Below are 16,703 nucleotides of genomic sequence, written 5' to 3'. Positions count from 1 at the left end.
GCAGATTCATTCATTCATGAGCGTGCAGGTTTGAGAAAAAATGGAAAGACGTGGGAGGCTTCTGCGCACACGCGGATCCTGACTCTTCCCGGTTGGTCCACGCAGGCTGCACTGCAGCCTCCGAGCTGGAGTCCGGAGCAGGCCCGGCTGTGCGTCCTCTGGGCAAAGCTTCCGGGAGCCAGGGGGCCCTCTTGTAAGGGAGGGTGGGCTCCCTGCGCCGGGTCTACCTGGAGGTCCAGACAGGAATTGTCATCACTGCAGAAAACCTTGGCACAATTTTAACTGCACAAATGTCTACAGCACCGAAGAGGTGTAGGCAGAGCTGGTTGTGAAACTGTGGGCTGCGTTTCCCTTTGCCAAAGTAAATTTATAATTAAAAAAAAAAAAAATCCAGCTCTCAGTCAGGAAGTGCACGAGGCTGGCTTGCTCTAGGGACACCAGGGTCCTGCGCCCTGGGGATGGTGAGAAGGTGGTGGGCAGGCCGGCAGAGGTCAGCCTGCCTCCTCGGGAGGCCAGAGGGTATTTACGCAGGGCCACTGCTGTGGTCTGGGTGGGGGTGGATGTGTGTCTGCTGTTTGTGACTTCAATATGACTGGCCCCTGGGCTTCTTCCACCCAGGCCAGCCCTGCTGGACACAAGCCTGTGGGCTCCTGGCAAAGGCTTCCCCACCTGATCCTCTCAGGTCCCTTTAACCTGGGAGCTGGGGGTCCTGACTGCAGCCGCCCACCACCCTGTGGTGTGTCAACTGCCCCTGCCTGGGTGAGGGAGCGTCTTGGGAATCCTTGGAAAAGCTTCTCCCTAGACCCCACCCCTCTGCATTTCCTCTTTCTCTGCATGGCTAACTCTTAGTCATCCTTCAGGTTGCCATTTAGATGTCACCTCCTCCAAGAAGCCTTCCCAGATCCTTAGGTAGGGCTGTACATCTCACCACGGCCCCCCTCGAATTTTATACTCACTATCCTTATGGCACTTGTCACTTTGCCCCATAATCTCCTGGGACACTTAAGTGAGCTCCTTGAAAGCAAGAATTGCGCATGTTCCCTGTTGCATCGGTAACACCTGGGAAAGTGCCTGGCACATAGTAGGTGTTCAATTAAATGTGTTTTGAATGAGTGAAAGGATGCATAAATGAGACTTCTGTTCCATCTCAGAGACCAGCCCATCACTCCTGTGAGAAGGGTCAAATGTGGGAACCCCTGGGCGTCTTTGTTGGCCTGGGTCACCGCTGGTGCAGGACAGAGGCAGCCCCCAGGTCTTCATGGGGGCTCATACTACCCCGAGGGCTGGGCTTCCTAAAACATTGCCCGCTGCCCCCGAGTGGGGTGAGTGTAAAACGTGGCTGTGGTCGCCACGATTCCAGAGCAGTGGGTGCGGGCAGAGCAGTGGCTCTGCGCCCTGCAGGACCTTTGACCTGGCATTTGGGGATGAGGGTGTGGTTCCATCCGCACACCCCAGGCCACTAGATTCTGAAACCAGTAGAGAGGTGGACCCAAGTGATGTGCAACAGGGGACAGCGTTTATGTCAGGATCTCACCCTCGGCACTGTGGACAGCTTGGGCTGCATGACTGTTTGTGGTGGGGCGACCTGTGCACTGGGGTGTTACGAGCATCCTTGCCTTTACCCATCAGGTGCCAGTAGATGACTCCCCCACTGCCGATCCCTCCCCCACCCCAGTTATAATGACACACACACACACACACACACACACACACACACACACACACACCCTATTTTCGCTGGTAGTTCTGGATTGGCAAGCTTGCTCTGTGGCCAGAATCAGCTTCCTGCTACTTGCTCTCACCCTTAAAAATGTTTCCCAGTCGTAGGCAGACAGCAGACCCACTGCCAGCGTCCGCTGTCGGGACAGAGTAGGGGAGACGGGAGTGGGGCTGGGGGAATGAGGTTGGAAGGTCGTTTCTTTAGCCAGGTCAGATAAGGCCCCTCCTTCCTCCCCGCCAAGGAGAGAGGTGAGAAGTGTGGCTCTTGCAGAAGACCCCTCGTTGCAAGGACGGGGATGGAGGGACAGAGCCCGCGCGCTCACTTCACGTGCAACAAGTCTGCAGAGAGACAGCTTTCAGCTGAACGAGCGCCGTGGGCCGCGGGCGCCCCTCTCACGCTGTCACCGCTTCACCGCCACGCTGACCCGCGGCTCTGTGCCCGCCTGTGGGCCCCGCGGTCGGGCCGCGTCCCGTCCACAGCCCCTCCCTTGTGCTACAGACGCCGAGCGGCACCCCGGTAAAGTGCGTTCAAAGTAAGGGGGGCGTTGCGGGGAGGTGGGAGTCCTCCCCGAGGAAGGGGCCGTGGGGACAGAGGGCTTGTTCCAGGCGGAGGAAATAGTGGCGCGGAGCCCCGCCTTGGCAGTCAAAACCCCTGAGGCTTTTCTTCCCAGCTGTGAAGTGAGCTGAGAGGCTGGAATCAAAGATACAGACACGGAGAGGGCAGAGACCCATGTGTGACAGTTGCTTTGCAAAGGTTCTTTCTTGTCATCCTCCCAAGAGCCCCCCAGAGCACCTGGGGCCCTGAGAGGCCCAGAACCTGACCTAGGGCTGCGAGGCCGGCTGAGCTGCCGTTGATCCGGGGGTGACTCGGGGACCCCAGCACTTTCTCCTGGTGACCTCAGCTCCAGCGTGTGTGGGAAATGCGGTGCTGCGGACTGAGCCCCAGAGGGTGTCTGGGGCAGGGCCTGGGACTCTGCATTCGAGCAAGCGGGCCGACCCCAGGCTTGGGTCCTGATGGGTGGTGGTAGGGCGATGCAGACCCCGGAGTGGGGGTCTGGGGAGGCTCTGTGTGGAAGGCAGCTCCTTGGGACCCGGTCCTCCGGTGTAAATGCTCTGCCCAGGGGCCCCGTGCCGCCCGGGTCAGGCCGGCAGGGCTGTGATTCTCCACGTGGCGCCGGGCTGCTTTCACCCGCGGACGCGGAATGGACCGCAGCGTGGGCAGCTCCCGGCTAGAGCCGCCTACACCGAGCGGCGGCGGGATCCAGCGTCTGCTCGGCTGAGCGCTGTCGCTAATAGGATTCGCAGAGCCTTTCAGCTGCCGCAGGAGCCCAGAGGCTGCTCGTTTGCGGGGAATGAATAATTTATTTGTGTTTTCAGATGACTATCCCTTCCTCGCGGATACGGCACATCGGCTGCGCGAGCTCTGTGCTGAATAAGTGGCTGGATAAGTGGCTTCGCAGGAGAACTTGCTTCAATGCTCCACGGCCCTGGCTGCCCGTTGGCGGGCTGCTTTGCAGGCTGCTGCGTTTCAGGGGAGCCCAGAGGCTCTCTAGGCGCTTTCCTTTCTTTGTGGGGAAGTTATGCTTTTCCTCCCGGTTACCTGCTTTGGGAAGCACAGCCCGGAGCACAAGCTGGCCTGGGGGTTTCAGGGTGGACCGGCAACTAGGACATTAATGCCAACAATGCACTAGAGTTCTGTCTTGGGGGGCGGGGTTGTTTCCCATTTCTGTGTGTGACCAGCTGAAAGCCACACGTGATCGCAGTCACCCTTAAAAATCCCCGATATTCACGAGTGTCAGTGCCCGCGTTGCTCACCCCCACTCCTCCGATGGTCTCCCTGACACCAGCCTCGGCACTGCTGACCTTCCTTCCTGCCCAGGCTGCCACGCAGGTCTTCCTCCTAATCCCTCGCTTAAGATCCCACCGTGGCTCCGTATTGCCAAAAGCGGCCTGGACCCCAGTGCTCGAAGCCCTCCATCGTCTGGCTGTGTCGTTCTCAGCAGCCTCATCTCGAATCTCCTCTTCCGCGGAGCCGCCTGTTTGCCGATTCATTCGTTAAACGCCGACTGAGGGTCCGCTCCGCCGCCCTCCAGGCGCCGTGCATGACAGATGTAGGAACAAGACCCAGCCCTCCCAGCGCTCAGTCTCCAGGGCCAGGAGCCCCAGCAGGCGGCTTCCAGGCAGGCCTCACAGACTCCCAGCGCCCCGGGAATGGGGGGAGGCTGTGTGGGAAGGAGTCTCGGAATGTTCCATATCCTCAACGTGAGGCCCCAGGGGTACCTGGACTGGGGCTGGATTGTCAGAGTCCTCAAACGCTCAGTGCTGGGGCCTGGGGGACCACCAGTCAGGGCACGGGGCAGGCATCTGGAGGCTGGCCTGAGGAGACTGCTCTGCGGGCAGCCTGGCCAGGGGCCCCTCTGCACACACCCCACCTCACTACCCTCTGCGCTGCCTTGCACGTCTCGCTTAATTACACTTCAATGCTTAATTAGCGCCGCTTTCCTCGCTCCTTTATCTGTCACTCCTCGAAGGCAAGGTGTAGTCTCTGGCAGCCTCCACTGCGCAGGTCATATGGCCTGCAGGGCCCGGCAGGCTCAGCTGGCATAGCACCGTCCGGCTGTGTGACCTCGGGAAAGTGGCTTAATGTCTCTGAGCCTCCATTTCCCCATCTACAGGTGGGTGATGATCCTGAGACTGGGGCGGTGTGTGAGTGTGCCCAGTGGTCCTGAGGTAGAGCCCTAAACGCTAGGAGCTTCAAGGGCCTCCATGTGAATGTGTCGCCTCCTCTGGTCCTTGCAGTCCCCTGCGGGAGCTCACGGGGTGGAAGCAGTCACAAAGGACAGGTGACTTGCCCAGAGCCACATGGTGACATGTCAGAGCCCAAATCTGATGCGCTTCGGGCCGTTTCCATGTGAAGGGGGTGCTTGGTACCCACCCCCATTCCTGATGCTCTAGTACCTGCTGTCCGGGGCATCCAGGGTGGGCCCAGGGACACCTTGTCGAGAAGCGGCCTTCCTGTCCTTTGTTGCCCAGCTGTGGCCACACTGGCTGTGAAGGGAGGGGACTTTGGGATGGCAGGTGCGGTAAGGGCGCCCCCGTGCTCTCTTTCCTCGTCATTACTTACTCCAGACGTCCATGGTGAGGGACCCCGCCTGGGCCTGCAGCCAGAGAACAGAGGCCACGGGGCGCCTGTCCACAAGGCATGGCCACTGTCACCTGGTGACCCCTTCCTTGGCTCCTGTTTAGAATTGCAAACCCCTCCCCCTCCCCCCTCAGGACTTATAATGTGTGGCATGAACCATATGTAACCAGAACTTAAGCCCCAAGAGGGCAGGGCTCTGGGTCTGTGTGCCCTCTGTGTCTGGACGGTCGGCCGACTCATGGGCCGTCGGGTCAGTGGATAGAGGCACACAGGGCAGAGAAGCAGGTCGGCTGGCCAGAGCTAGCTCCCACCTCAAGCCTGGGACCAGACCGGGCACGTCCCGGGCCGGCAGAGAGCCTCCTTCCTCGAAGGGACAGCTGTTCTGAGGGGGAAGAACTGGTTGGACATCAAGTAGCCCCTTTGGGGGTGCTGACACCTCCCCTGAGTGACCTGAGTGGGAGTCAGAAGCCCACAGTCTCTTCCTTTCTCTGGCCCTGTGGCTCCAGGAGAGACCCTGAACTTCTGGGCCTCAGTGTTCTCATCCATGAAGTGGGGGTGAGACTGAATCCAGTGTGTCGCCCTGCTGTCATGAAGTCAGCTGGGGTCCCGGGTGTGGCCCTTGCTGCCGTTCATGGGGCGCATCATTCCTGTCCTCTCCTGCCCACGGGCTTTCAAGGAAAAGAGCAATGTTGACAGCTCGTTCGAAACCCTTCCCCTCTCTTCTCCAACATCGTTACTCGTAAAATTCTCAGAACATTTAAGAGAGAGACCTGTGGCCCAGCTCACGGGACAAGTGACCAGCGGGGACAGGTGACATGCAGTCTGAGCACCTGGAAGGGGCCTGAATCTTCGCATCTCTGTGCAGCAGATTGAAAGCGCCTGCACCCCTCCAGGACCGTGTCGGGCTTGGGCCTGGCTCTGTGATCCTGGGTGAGACCCTTCTCTCGGGGATGTTTGTCTGCTCAACTGCAAAGTGAGAGAAAGGGTGGGACAACGTGGGTGGTTTTTCTTTGTTATTATTCTTTGCAGCGGAATCTTTTCCTCCCAGGTGAATTCATGGTGGAGGTCCATGTACACGGCAGGTGAGGTGGCCTCACCGGGGGTGGGGGAGGCCTGGCCACTTCCCGGCACCAGCCTGGGGTCTCTAGGGTCCCCTCAACTGCAAAAGCGTGAGGCTCGTTCTCTGGCCGAGACTGACAGCTGACGGTGGGCGTATCTGTGGGCGGAATGTGCCCCCAAATAGAAATTGCCGGCTCGGGCTTGGATTTCTTGCTCCCCCTTCCCCGGGCCTACCGGTGTTTCCCCTGTGGCTGCCTCTTTGTTCTCTGTTGGCAAAGCTTTGCTTTTTCCTCCTCTGTCGGGAACAGGAGGTGCCTCAGACGCCGCCTGAGAAGAACGCCAGGCAGGGTTTTTATGGCCCTTGGTCTTTGGCATCAGGAGCCTGTCGAGTGGGAGCAGTGGCTGGGCCTCCGGAGGCTCTAGGAATTCATTAGTGGGCAATGAGCCATTTTATGTTCTTTCCTGCCCACGGAGGATCAAGAGTGAACAAACTCGAATGTTACGTCTCAAGGAAGTGCAGGACCTTTAGAAGTAACCTGCCCCTACCCCCAACCCCCCACCACTGGGGGAGGCCTGGAGGGTCGCAAGAAGGTCCCACTTTTTGCTGCCCTCAGTTCCAGGGAATCTTATAATCCCATTCCCCAATGCCTGATATTTTTGTAGCACTCTCTGGTTTCCCAGAGCTCTTCTACAACAATTGTGCTTAAAATAAAAGTGTGAACTCCCTGCCCCGTCCTCTGAGCCCCTGCTCACTGCTGACCCCATCTCTTACCCCCCACCCTGGCATTGTTTGCCGGGCTTTGGCCACACTCACCTTCTTGCTGCTCCTTGACAATGCCAAGCACAGGGCCTTTGCCCTTGCTGTTCACTCTGCTCTGAGCTGTCTTCCTAAGTCTGTCCCTCCTTCCTCCTCATGTGTGTCCCTGACTCAGGATTTCCCTGAGCATCCAAGCTAGAGTATTGCCCTGACCCCTAGCCGCCTGGTAATCTTTGTCAAATCACTTCATTTTATTTTTTTCCTAGCAGTTTGTGATCTGCATTTACTTTCTCTTTTGGTGTCTTGTTACTGGAAAGCCAGCCCTTTGAGAAGTGGGGTGCTGGTCAGTACTCAGTACCCCTGATGCCTGGCATATACAGTAGTTCATCAGTAAATTTCTGTCCAGTAAATGGGTGGCTGACATTTCAGGAAGTGCAGGCTGGGCGCTGGGTCCACAGGGGTCTCACTTTGTGAAAACTCACATCTCTAACAGCTTCCCTGGACAGATATGGGGAAACTGGGGCCCCTGGAGGAGGTCAGGGCCTGAACCCAGCCTGCCCGACTTCAGAGCTCTCTCTTCTCACCATTTCATAAGTGGACCTGTCTTGCGAGATGTCCATGGGCTATGAGAACAGTTACCACCAGTCCTCAGCCTGGGTGGGCCTCCCGGGAAGCCCCCAGATCTGCCGGGTGGGCTGGGATGGATGCAGGAATGACAGCGGGTGCCTCGCTTCCTTTCTTTAACTTTTTACTGAAATTTAACTTGCGTGCATTAAGTGGACAGCTTGGTCAGTTTTCACAAAATGAACAAATTGGTGTCACCAGCACCCAGAAGCCCCCTCATGACCATTTCTGGTCATTGCCCCCCACCAGGAACAGCCGCTAGCTTGATGCCAATCACCACGCGTCCGTTTTGTAGATGGACTCGCACAGCATGTCCTCTTCTGTGTCTTCCCGTTTCACTCAGCGTCATGCTTAGAGCTTCATCTATGTGTCATGTGTCACTGAGGTGCGTTTTGATTGCTCTGTGGTCCTCCGCTGTACCAACGCATTACAGTTTCTTATTCGTTGATGGTGGATAGACACAGGGACAGTTTCCACCAGGGACTTTTACAAGTCGTGCAGCTGTGAGCCTTCTCGGTGGACATAGGTCCCACTTTCTGTCGGGAATGCATCAAGAAGTTGAATTTCTGGTTCATGGAGTGTGTGTAGTCATCTTTAGTAAATATGACAGTTTTTCAAAATGGTTGGAGATTGTAGGTTCCTTTTGTTTAGTGACATGAGCTCAAATACCCAAGTAATGGGAGTGGACACAGGAGCTACAATAAGACGTTGTGAGTGCCCACTGGAAGCTGGGAATGCAGCTGGCCAGCCGCCGGGGCCCCAGGTGACCGGAGGGCTAGTGCTGGGTACTGGTCATGGCCACGCAGGGCTCAGGGTTTAGCTCGCTATCGCGTTGATGTCCTTTCCAGTCCTGCTCCCCTTTGTGAAGCTTGCATCCTGTGTGGTCTCACCAGCACGTCTTGGCTTCCATGGTATGTTCTGTGGTCTTTCCCGCCCTCAGGGACATCTGCAGGATATGCAGCCCCTCTAACTCAGTTCTTGAATTAAGCAGTAGAAGAAAATGCCTCTGTCTTGTGCCAAACGTCTGTGTGAAAGTATTCTGCGAGCCACTGCCCTGATTACCGGGGGACCGTGGGGGGATTAGTCATCCTAAAACCACAGTCACCTCAGAAATAGTCATAATCCAAAATCCATCCGTCTTTGACTCCAGACCCACTATATTTTTCTCCCACCGGGACTTTGCTGCTGCATTAAGTTGGACTTCAGGATATATTAAAATAATTTGTCATCTCTTGAGCACACATCCACCCTGGTATGAGCGGGCAGATCAGGGGCAGCCCAGGAGGCCTGTGTCTGGGCGAGAGGAGGCGTCGAGCCCTGGCAGGAAGAAGCTCGTGTAGCTGCCTTTCCCAAGGGCTGGCCAGCAAGGGCGATGGGCACTGAGCCCTCCAGGCCTGGGCAACTAGAGGAGGAACTGGCCCCAGAAATGGCCCTAGAACTGCTGCTTCTTAGGTGGCGATTCAGTGAGCGCCCTGCGGGGCAGCACGTGTGGTTTCGGGAACTGAGCTCTTTCAGCCTGGACCGAGGGTGTATCCTGAGGGACTCCGCCCTCCCTGCCCCGCCAGTGACCAGATCACCCCCTTGAATTCAGAGCCATCCTTAGAGCTTGTGTTTGGCTGCCCACCCCTGACATCTGGCACAGGCCTGCGGGTACCCCACTGGACTGTGGGCTCCTCAAAAGTTGGGCCAGTGTCCCTGCACCTAATACACATTGCAGGCACTCAGCATGTTTCTGGAGTGCCTGCTGTGGTGAGAGGCGGGTGTTTCAAGGCAGTTTTGCAGCTCAGCCTGGACTTGAGTCTGCCAGGTTCTCAAGGTCGGCCACATTGACGCGCTCTGAGCCCCGTTGGGTCCCCGGGCTGTAGCACTGGGAAGCCCTGTGGTTTGTCTCCCTGCGCCTTTGCCATTCTGTCCTCTGAGGTAGAGAAGTACAAGAGCACTGATTCTGTTTTCTTAAAAACAGCTTTATTGAGGTAGAATCCACGTTGCATACAATTCACGCTTAGAAAGTATACAGCGCAATGGTTTTTAGTACATTTACAACTATATGTGACGCTATTGCTAATGGAATTGTTTTCTTAATTTCGTGTTCGGATTTTTCATCACAAGTGTACAGAAATACAATTTTTGCATGTTGATCTTGTATCCAGCAACCTTGCTTAACTTATGTTATTAATTCTATTTAGGTGGTTTTTGTGTGTGTGTGTGTGGATTCCTTAGGATTTTCTATATATAAGATCATGTCATCTGCAAATAGAAATAATTTCACTTCTTCTTTCCAATTCAGATGGCTTGTATTCTTTTTCTTGCCTAGTTGTCCTGGTTAGAACCTCTCGTATACTGTTGAATAGAAGTGGCAAGAGTGGGCATCCTTGTCTCATTCCTGATCTTAGGGAAAAAGCATCTGGTCTTTTCACCATTAAGTATGATGTTGGCTGTGAGTTTTTCACAACTACCCTTTGTCAGACCGAAGAAGTTTCCTTCTATGCCAGTTTCAGTGTTTTTATCATGAAGGGATGTTGGATTTGTCAAATGCTTTTTCTGCATCAATTGAGACGAGCGTGTGATTTTGCTTTTTATTTTATTGTATGATATACTACATTAATTGATTTTCAGATGGTAAACCAACCTTGCATTCCTGAGATAAATCCCACTTGGTGTGATGTATAATTCTTTTTATCCTTTATGTTGCTGGATTTGGTCTGCTAGTATTTTGTTGAGGGTTGGTTTGTTTTTCTTTTCATCCACGCCCATTAGGACATTGGTCTATAGCTTTCTTCGCTTGTGAAGACTTTATCTGGTTTTGGTATCAGGGTAGTACTCCCTCATAGAACCAGTTGGGAAGTGTTCCCTCCTCTTCTATTTTTTGGAAGAGTTTGAAGAATTGTTATTAATTCTTTAAGTGTGTACAGAACTCAGCAGTGAGACCATCTGGGCTTTTCTTTGTGAGTAATTTTTTGATTATTAATTCAATCTCTTGCCTTGTTATAGGTATTTCAGACATATTTCTTCTTGAGTCAGTTTTGATAATTTGTGTCTTTCTAGTTGGCTTAGAGTCTTACAAGAATGTTTTCGAGACCTCTCTGCTCTTTTTTTTTTTTTTTTTGTGGTACGCGGGCCTCTCACTGCTGTGGCCTCTCCCACTGTGGAGCACAGGCTCCAGACGTGCAGGCCCAGCGGCCATGGCTCACGGGCCCAGCCGCTCCGCGGCATGTGGGATCCTCCCGGACCGGGGCATGAACCCGTGTCCCCTGCATCGGCAGGCGGACTCTCAACCACTGCGCCACCAGGGAAGCCCCCTCTCTGCTCTTTTAGTCAGTGTTGACATGTAGTGCGTTCTTCCTATGAGCAAGTCTTTTGTGTGTGTGTACATTAGCTCATTTAATCTTTATAAGAGCTTGAGAACTAGGTCGGATTATCATCGTCTCCATTTTACAGCCTGGAAAACTGAGGCAGAGAGAAGTTAAATAATGGGCCAGGGTCACACAGCTAGGGAATAGGAGAGCTAGGATTTGAGCCCAAGCAGTCCAGCCACACAGCCCTCTCTGTTCTCCCGAGGCCTTGCTCTGTGCTAGGAGCTGGGAGTACAAGAATGAATCAATCCTAGTCACTGCCTGAGTCACTCCTCAGAGACCCCAGACCTAAGAGAGGGAGGTGCCTTAGGCCTAACGTGAACAAAGGGCTGAGAGGTCAGGCAGGGCCCCAGGAGGAAGTGATGGGTGAAGAGGGCCTCCTAGGAGGGTTCAATGCAGTGGGGCATGTGGGTGAGTCAGTGAGTGTGCCCCCTCCCCAGGGCTTTTGTCTTCTACCTCTCCTCTGTCCCAAGTGCCCAGAGAAAGGAAAGGGTGTCACAGGGAACCTTGCCCCACGATGCTGATGCCCCACCCAGCAGGAGGAGTTTGGAGCAGTACAATTGGGCCCAGGAGGTCTGTCTGAATCACCCAGGCCTCCGCAGTTTGCTGTCCCGGAGAGGAAGAGGCAGGACCATTTGTAAGACAATTGTGAGGCAGAAATCAGGAGCAACCAGACATAACTCAACATAATTATTTCTGCATAATGACTTCTGCTCCTCGATTCCATCTCGAGCAATGACTGTAATCTTTATCTGTCACAGGAAAGCTGGTGGCCGGGGGAGCCCCTGTGGCTCAGCGATAGAGCCAGGAGGAAATTTGCAATTTGAGTTAATGGAGTGTTCCCAAGCAGCCTGGGAGCCAGAAGCCTCTGGAATGATGGCCCCTCCTGCTAGGAAGCCCGGTGTCAGAGCTGGCCCAGCCTCCCAGGGATCCAGCCCCTCTGCCTTGTCACAGATGGGGAAACTAAGGATGGCAGAGATCACAGGGCCGCTCTGTACAGGCGCACCTCTCTGCTCTCCCCACTGCACAGAGCTTGCCCCGTGAGAGCTGGGGTGTGTCTGGTGAGACAGGACGGTGTCCATGTGGACTAGGGATGCTTTCATCCATCCCTGAGCTGATCCCTGAGCTCGATGTTCCTGCAGGGCTGCCCCCACGAGGCTGGGAATGGTGGGGCCTCTGTGGCCGGATGTCAGACTGACCTGCAGCCAGGCGAGGCCCCTAGGTATTAATTGTGCAGTATGGCTGGAGGGCGGGGTCCCCCTAGGAGGACTGCAGCCCTGGGACCCACCTGCTCCAGCTCCGGGAAAGCAAAAGCCCCCCTAACCCGAGGCGGTGCCTTCCCCCTGCATTCTCATGCCTCCCATAAGCCCCTGTAACTAACAAGTGCATCTGGAAAGAGCAGAAGTGGGTTTAGGGATGTGCATTTTGAGCGTCCCACTTAGCCGCGTGTGACCTTGGCCAGTGTCCCCAAGTCTGTTTGCTCCTCTGTAAACCGGGGGTTAGAATGGACCTTCCCCGCCAGGGCTGTTAGGAGGGTGGGATGATAAAATGACCACCAGACACAGTGCTTCTAGCACATTCTGCCACCGACTCTTGTTACTGGTTTTCACAAGGGTGACCTTGTGGAGGGCCCTTGACCCTGTCCGGACCTTGATTTCCCTGAGTGTCAAAGCAGAGATCACAGAGTCGTGAGATGAATTCGCTGAGATCATTGACGTGAAAGCGCCTTTTCAAAATATGAGACGAGGCGAGCATAGAGGAATTTTAGGGCAGTGAAACTGCTCTGTATGATACTATAATGGTGGATACAGGACATTAAACATTTGTCCAAACCCACAGAATGTAAAACACCAAGAATGAACTCTCGTGTGAACTATGGATTTGGGGTGATAATATGTACCATTGTAGGTCCACCGATCGTAACACGTACACCCCGGTGTGTGGAGGGGATGCTGAACGTGGGGAAAGTTGTGTCTGGGGGACAGGGGGTCTGTGGGATCTCTGTGCTTTCTGCTCTGTTTTGCCGTGAACATAAAACTGCTCTAAAAAATAAAGTCTATTAAAAATGTTACATATAGATATATATGTGTGTGTATGTATATGTATAAAATCTGTAAGTGACCTCCAGTGAGAATTTCTGGTGGAAAGATGTGTGCCTTTTCTGCTCCATGTCTGGAATCCTAGCAGTGAGTTTAAATAATGTAACTGGCATATGAAGCTCTGTATTGGTGAAGCAGGGTCGAATTTCAACTCTGAGCAAAGTGCACTCTGCCTGCAGTAATGTCCATGTGATGCATTTTGGGGCACTCGTTTGTCAAACACGGATTATTTATTGAGCACCTGCTGCATACAGGCTCTGGGCCAGGAGCCTGCTGCACAGAAACAAAGACGCCGCCTCCCTGCCCTTGTGGAGCTCACAGTCAGTTCGGGGGAGCTGCAGCCCCTCAGTCTGCAGCAGCAAGGGGAGCCCCGGGGGCCCTCACACTGTGGGGGCCTGGGCTTTCCGGGTGGGTGAGCTACTCTGTTCCTGTCCTCAGGACCGCTCCAGTGAGTGCATATAAACCATGATCATTGCTGTGGAGGGAGAGAACCTAGTATTACGAGAAGATAACGGGGAAATGTGCGTAGATTGCACGGAACCGACCGGGGAGAAAGTCAGTTGCTCTGAGCCGGGGTGTCCCCACCCCACATGACTGGTCTGTCCTCTCTTGCAGGGCATGGTCTAGCAGCCCAGGCCAGGACGTGGAACCGGCCTCCGAGGTTCTGATCCCTGCTCCCTCTCCGCCTCCACTTGGCCTTGGGTAAGTGTTCCTGGAGACCAGACGGGCCTGGGGGCAGGTGAGGATGGAGAGCTGAGGGGCCTCTACCACTCTATGGGGTCCTGACCACGTGCCGGTGTGCATGGACTTGACCCAGCTCAGCGGAACGAACAGGGAAGACCGGGCTTTGGGGGGACAGCCTGCCCAGCACTCCCATGAGATGGGTCAGGAAACTGAGGCCTGGAGACAAAAAGAACCACCCAGGTCCTACAGTAATCTAGGTTTCTTGTCCTAAATTGGCCGGGTTTTTGTGGGTAAGTCATTTGGCCTGGGTGCTTTGGTTGTGGGATGCGTCCATTGAGGAGAATTAGCGAATCAGAATATAAGAGGCAGGGAATTCCCTGGCGGTCCAGTGGTTAGGACTCGGCACTTTCACTGCTGAGGGCCCGGGTTTGATCCCTGGTCAGGGAACTAAGATCCTGCAAGCCATGCAGCAAGGTCAAAAAAAAAAAAAAAAAAAGGAATATAAGGGGCAGACTTTTTCTTTAAACTATTTTTTAAATTTATTTATTTTATTTTTTTTTGTGGTATGCGGGCCTCTCACTGCTGTGGCCTCTCCCGTTGCGGAGCACAGGCTCCGGATGCGCAGGCTCAGCGGCCATGGCTCACGGGCCCAGCTGCTCCGTGGCATGTGGGATCTTCCCGGACCGGGGCACGAACCCGTGTCCCCTGCATCGGCAGGCGGACTCTCAACCACTGCGCCACCAGGGAAGCCCTATTGATTTATTTTTAATAGATCTTTACTGGAGTATAATTGCTTCACAATACCGTGTTAGTTTCTGTTGCACAACAAAGCAAATCAGCCATATGCCCACACATGTCCCCGTATCCCCTCCCTCTAGAGCCTCCCTTCCACCCTCCCTGTCCCACCCCTTTGGGTCATCGCAAAGCACCAAGCTGATCTCCCTGTGCTATGCTGCTGCTTCCCACCAGCCAACTATTTTACATTCGGCAGTGTGTATATGTCAATGCTACTCTCACTTCGCCTCAGCTTTGCCCTCCCACCCCATGTCACCAAGTCCGTTCTCTATGTCTACCTCTTTATTTCTGCCCTGCAACTAGGTTCATCAGTAACATTTTTTTTTTAAGATTCCATATATATGTGTTAGCGTACGGTATTTGTTTTTCTTTCTCACTTACTTCACTCTAGGTCCATCCACCTCACTACAAATAACTCAATTTTGTTTCTTTTTATGGCTGAGTAATATTCCATTGTATATATGTGTCACATCTTCTTCATCCATTCATCTGTTGATGAACATCTAGGTTGGTTCCATGTCCTGGCTATTGTAAATAGAGCTGCGATGAACATTGTGGTGCATGTCTCTTTTTGAATTATGGTTTTCTCAGTGTGCCCAGCAGTGGGATTGCTGGGTCATATGGTAGTTCTATTTTTAGTTTTTTAAGGAACCTCCATACTGTTTTCCATAGTGGTTGTATCAATTTACATTCCTACCAACAGTGCAAGAGGGTTCCCTTTTCACCACACCCTTTCCAGCATTTATTGTTTCTAGTTTGTTTGATAATGGCCATTCTGACCAGCGTGAGGTGATACCTCATTATAGTTTTGATTTGCATTTCTCTAATAATTAGTGATGTTGAGCATCTTTTCATGTGCCTCTTGGCCATCTGTATGTCTTCCTTGGTGAAATGTCTATTTAGGTCTTCCACCCATTTTTTAAATGGATTGTTTGTTTTTTTGATATTGAGCTCCATGAGCTATTTGTATATTTTGGAGATTAATCCTTTGTCTGTTGATTCATTTGAAATATTTTCTCCCATTCTGAGGGTTGTCTTTTTGTCTTGTTTATGGTTTCCTTTGCTGCAGAAGCTTTTAAGTTTAATTAAGTCCCATTTGGTTATTTTTGTTTTTATTTCTGTTACTCTAGGAGGGGGGTCAAAAAAGATCTTGCTGTGGTTTATGTCAAAGGGTGTTTTTCCTATGTTTTCTTCTAAAGGTTTTATAGTGTCTGGTTTTACATTTAAGTCTTTAATCCATTTGGAGTTTATTTTTGTGTATGGTGTTAGGTAGTGTTCTAATTTCATTCTATTACATGTATCTGTCCAGTTTTCCCAGCACCACTTATTGATGAGGCTGTCTTTTCTCCATTGTACGTTCTTACATCCTTTGTCGTAAATTAGGTGACCATATGTGCGTGGGTTTATCATTATATCCTGTACCACTGATCTATACTTCTGTTTTTGTGCCAGTGCCATACTGTCTTGATTACTGAAGCTTTGTGGTATAGTTTGAAGTCGGGGAGCCTGATTCCTCCAGCTCCGTTTTTCTTTCTCAAAATTGCTTTGGCTATTTGGGGTCTTTTGTGTTTCCATACGAATTGTAAGATTTTTTGTTCTAATTCTGTGAAGAATGCCATTGGTAGTTTGATAGGGATTGCATTGAATCTGTAGATTGCTTTGGGTAGTATAGTCATTTTCACAATATTGATTCTTCCAATTCAAGAACATGGTATATATTTCTCCATTTGTTTATGTCATCTTTGATTCCTTTCATCAGTGTCTTATAGTTATCGGAGTACAAGTCTTTCGGCTCCTCAGGCAGGTTTATTCCTAGGTATTTTATTCTTTTTGTTGCAGTGGTAAATGGGAGTGTTTCCTCAATTTCTCTTTCTGATTTTTCATTATTAGCGTATAGGAATGCCAGAGATTTCTGTGCATTAATTTTGTATCCTGCAACTTTACCAGATTCATTGATTAGCTCTAGTAGTTTTCTGGTGGCATCTTTAGGATTTTCTATGTATAGTATCATGTTGTCGGCAAATAGTGACAGTTTTACTTCTTTTCCAATTTATATTCCTTTTATTTCTTTTTCTTCTCTGATTGCCATGGCTAGGACTTCCAAAACTATGTTGAATAAGAGTGGTGAGAGTGGACATCCTTGTCTTGTTTCTGATCCTAGTGGAAATGCTTTCAGTTTTTCACCATTGAGTATGATGCTTGCTGTGGGTTTGTCATATATAGCCTTTATTATGTTGAGATAGGTTCCCTCTATGCCCATTTTCTTGAGAGTTTTTATGATAAATGGGTGTTGAATTTTGTCAAAAGCTTTTTCTGCATCTATTGAGATGATCACATGGTTTTTATTCCTTAATTTGTTAATGTGGTATATCACATTGATTGATTTGCATATATTGAAGAATCTTTGCATAATTTGTTAATGTGGTGTATCACATTGATTGGTTTGCGTATATTGAAGAATCTTTGCATCC

General features: G+C 52.1%; 1 protein-coding gene across 2 annotated transcripts in view; it reads left to right on the top strand.

The window, feature by feature from the left end:
- Positions 1-16,703, top strand: part of HPCAL1 (hippocalcin like 1) — a 112,939-nt gene that overhangs the window by 67,172 nt on the left and 29,064 nt on the right. Inside the window, exon 2 of one of the 2 annotated variants that reach the window (XM_004274889.4) lies at positions 13,369-13,455. The exons of the other annotated variant lie outside the window; for it this stretch is intronic. The gene's annotated coding sequence lies outside the window, so the exon portion shown is untranslated. The remainder of the gene's footprint in view (positions 1-13,368; positions 13,456-16,703) is intronic. 2 annotated transcript variants of the gene reach the window in all.

This window comes from Orcinus orca, chromosome 13 (assembly GCF_937001465.1).
Source record: "Orcinus orca chromosome 13, mOrcOrc1.1, whole genome shotgun sequence".
In the NCBI taxonomy this organism is placed as follows: domain Eukaryota; kingdom Metazoa; phylum Chordata; class Mammalia; order Artiodactyla; family Delphinidae; genus Orcinus; species Orcinus orca.
This window is presented reverse-complemented; position numbering and strand designations above follow the sequence as displayed.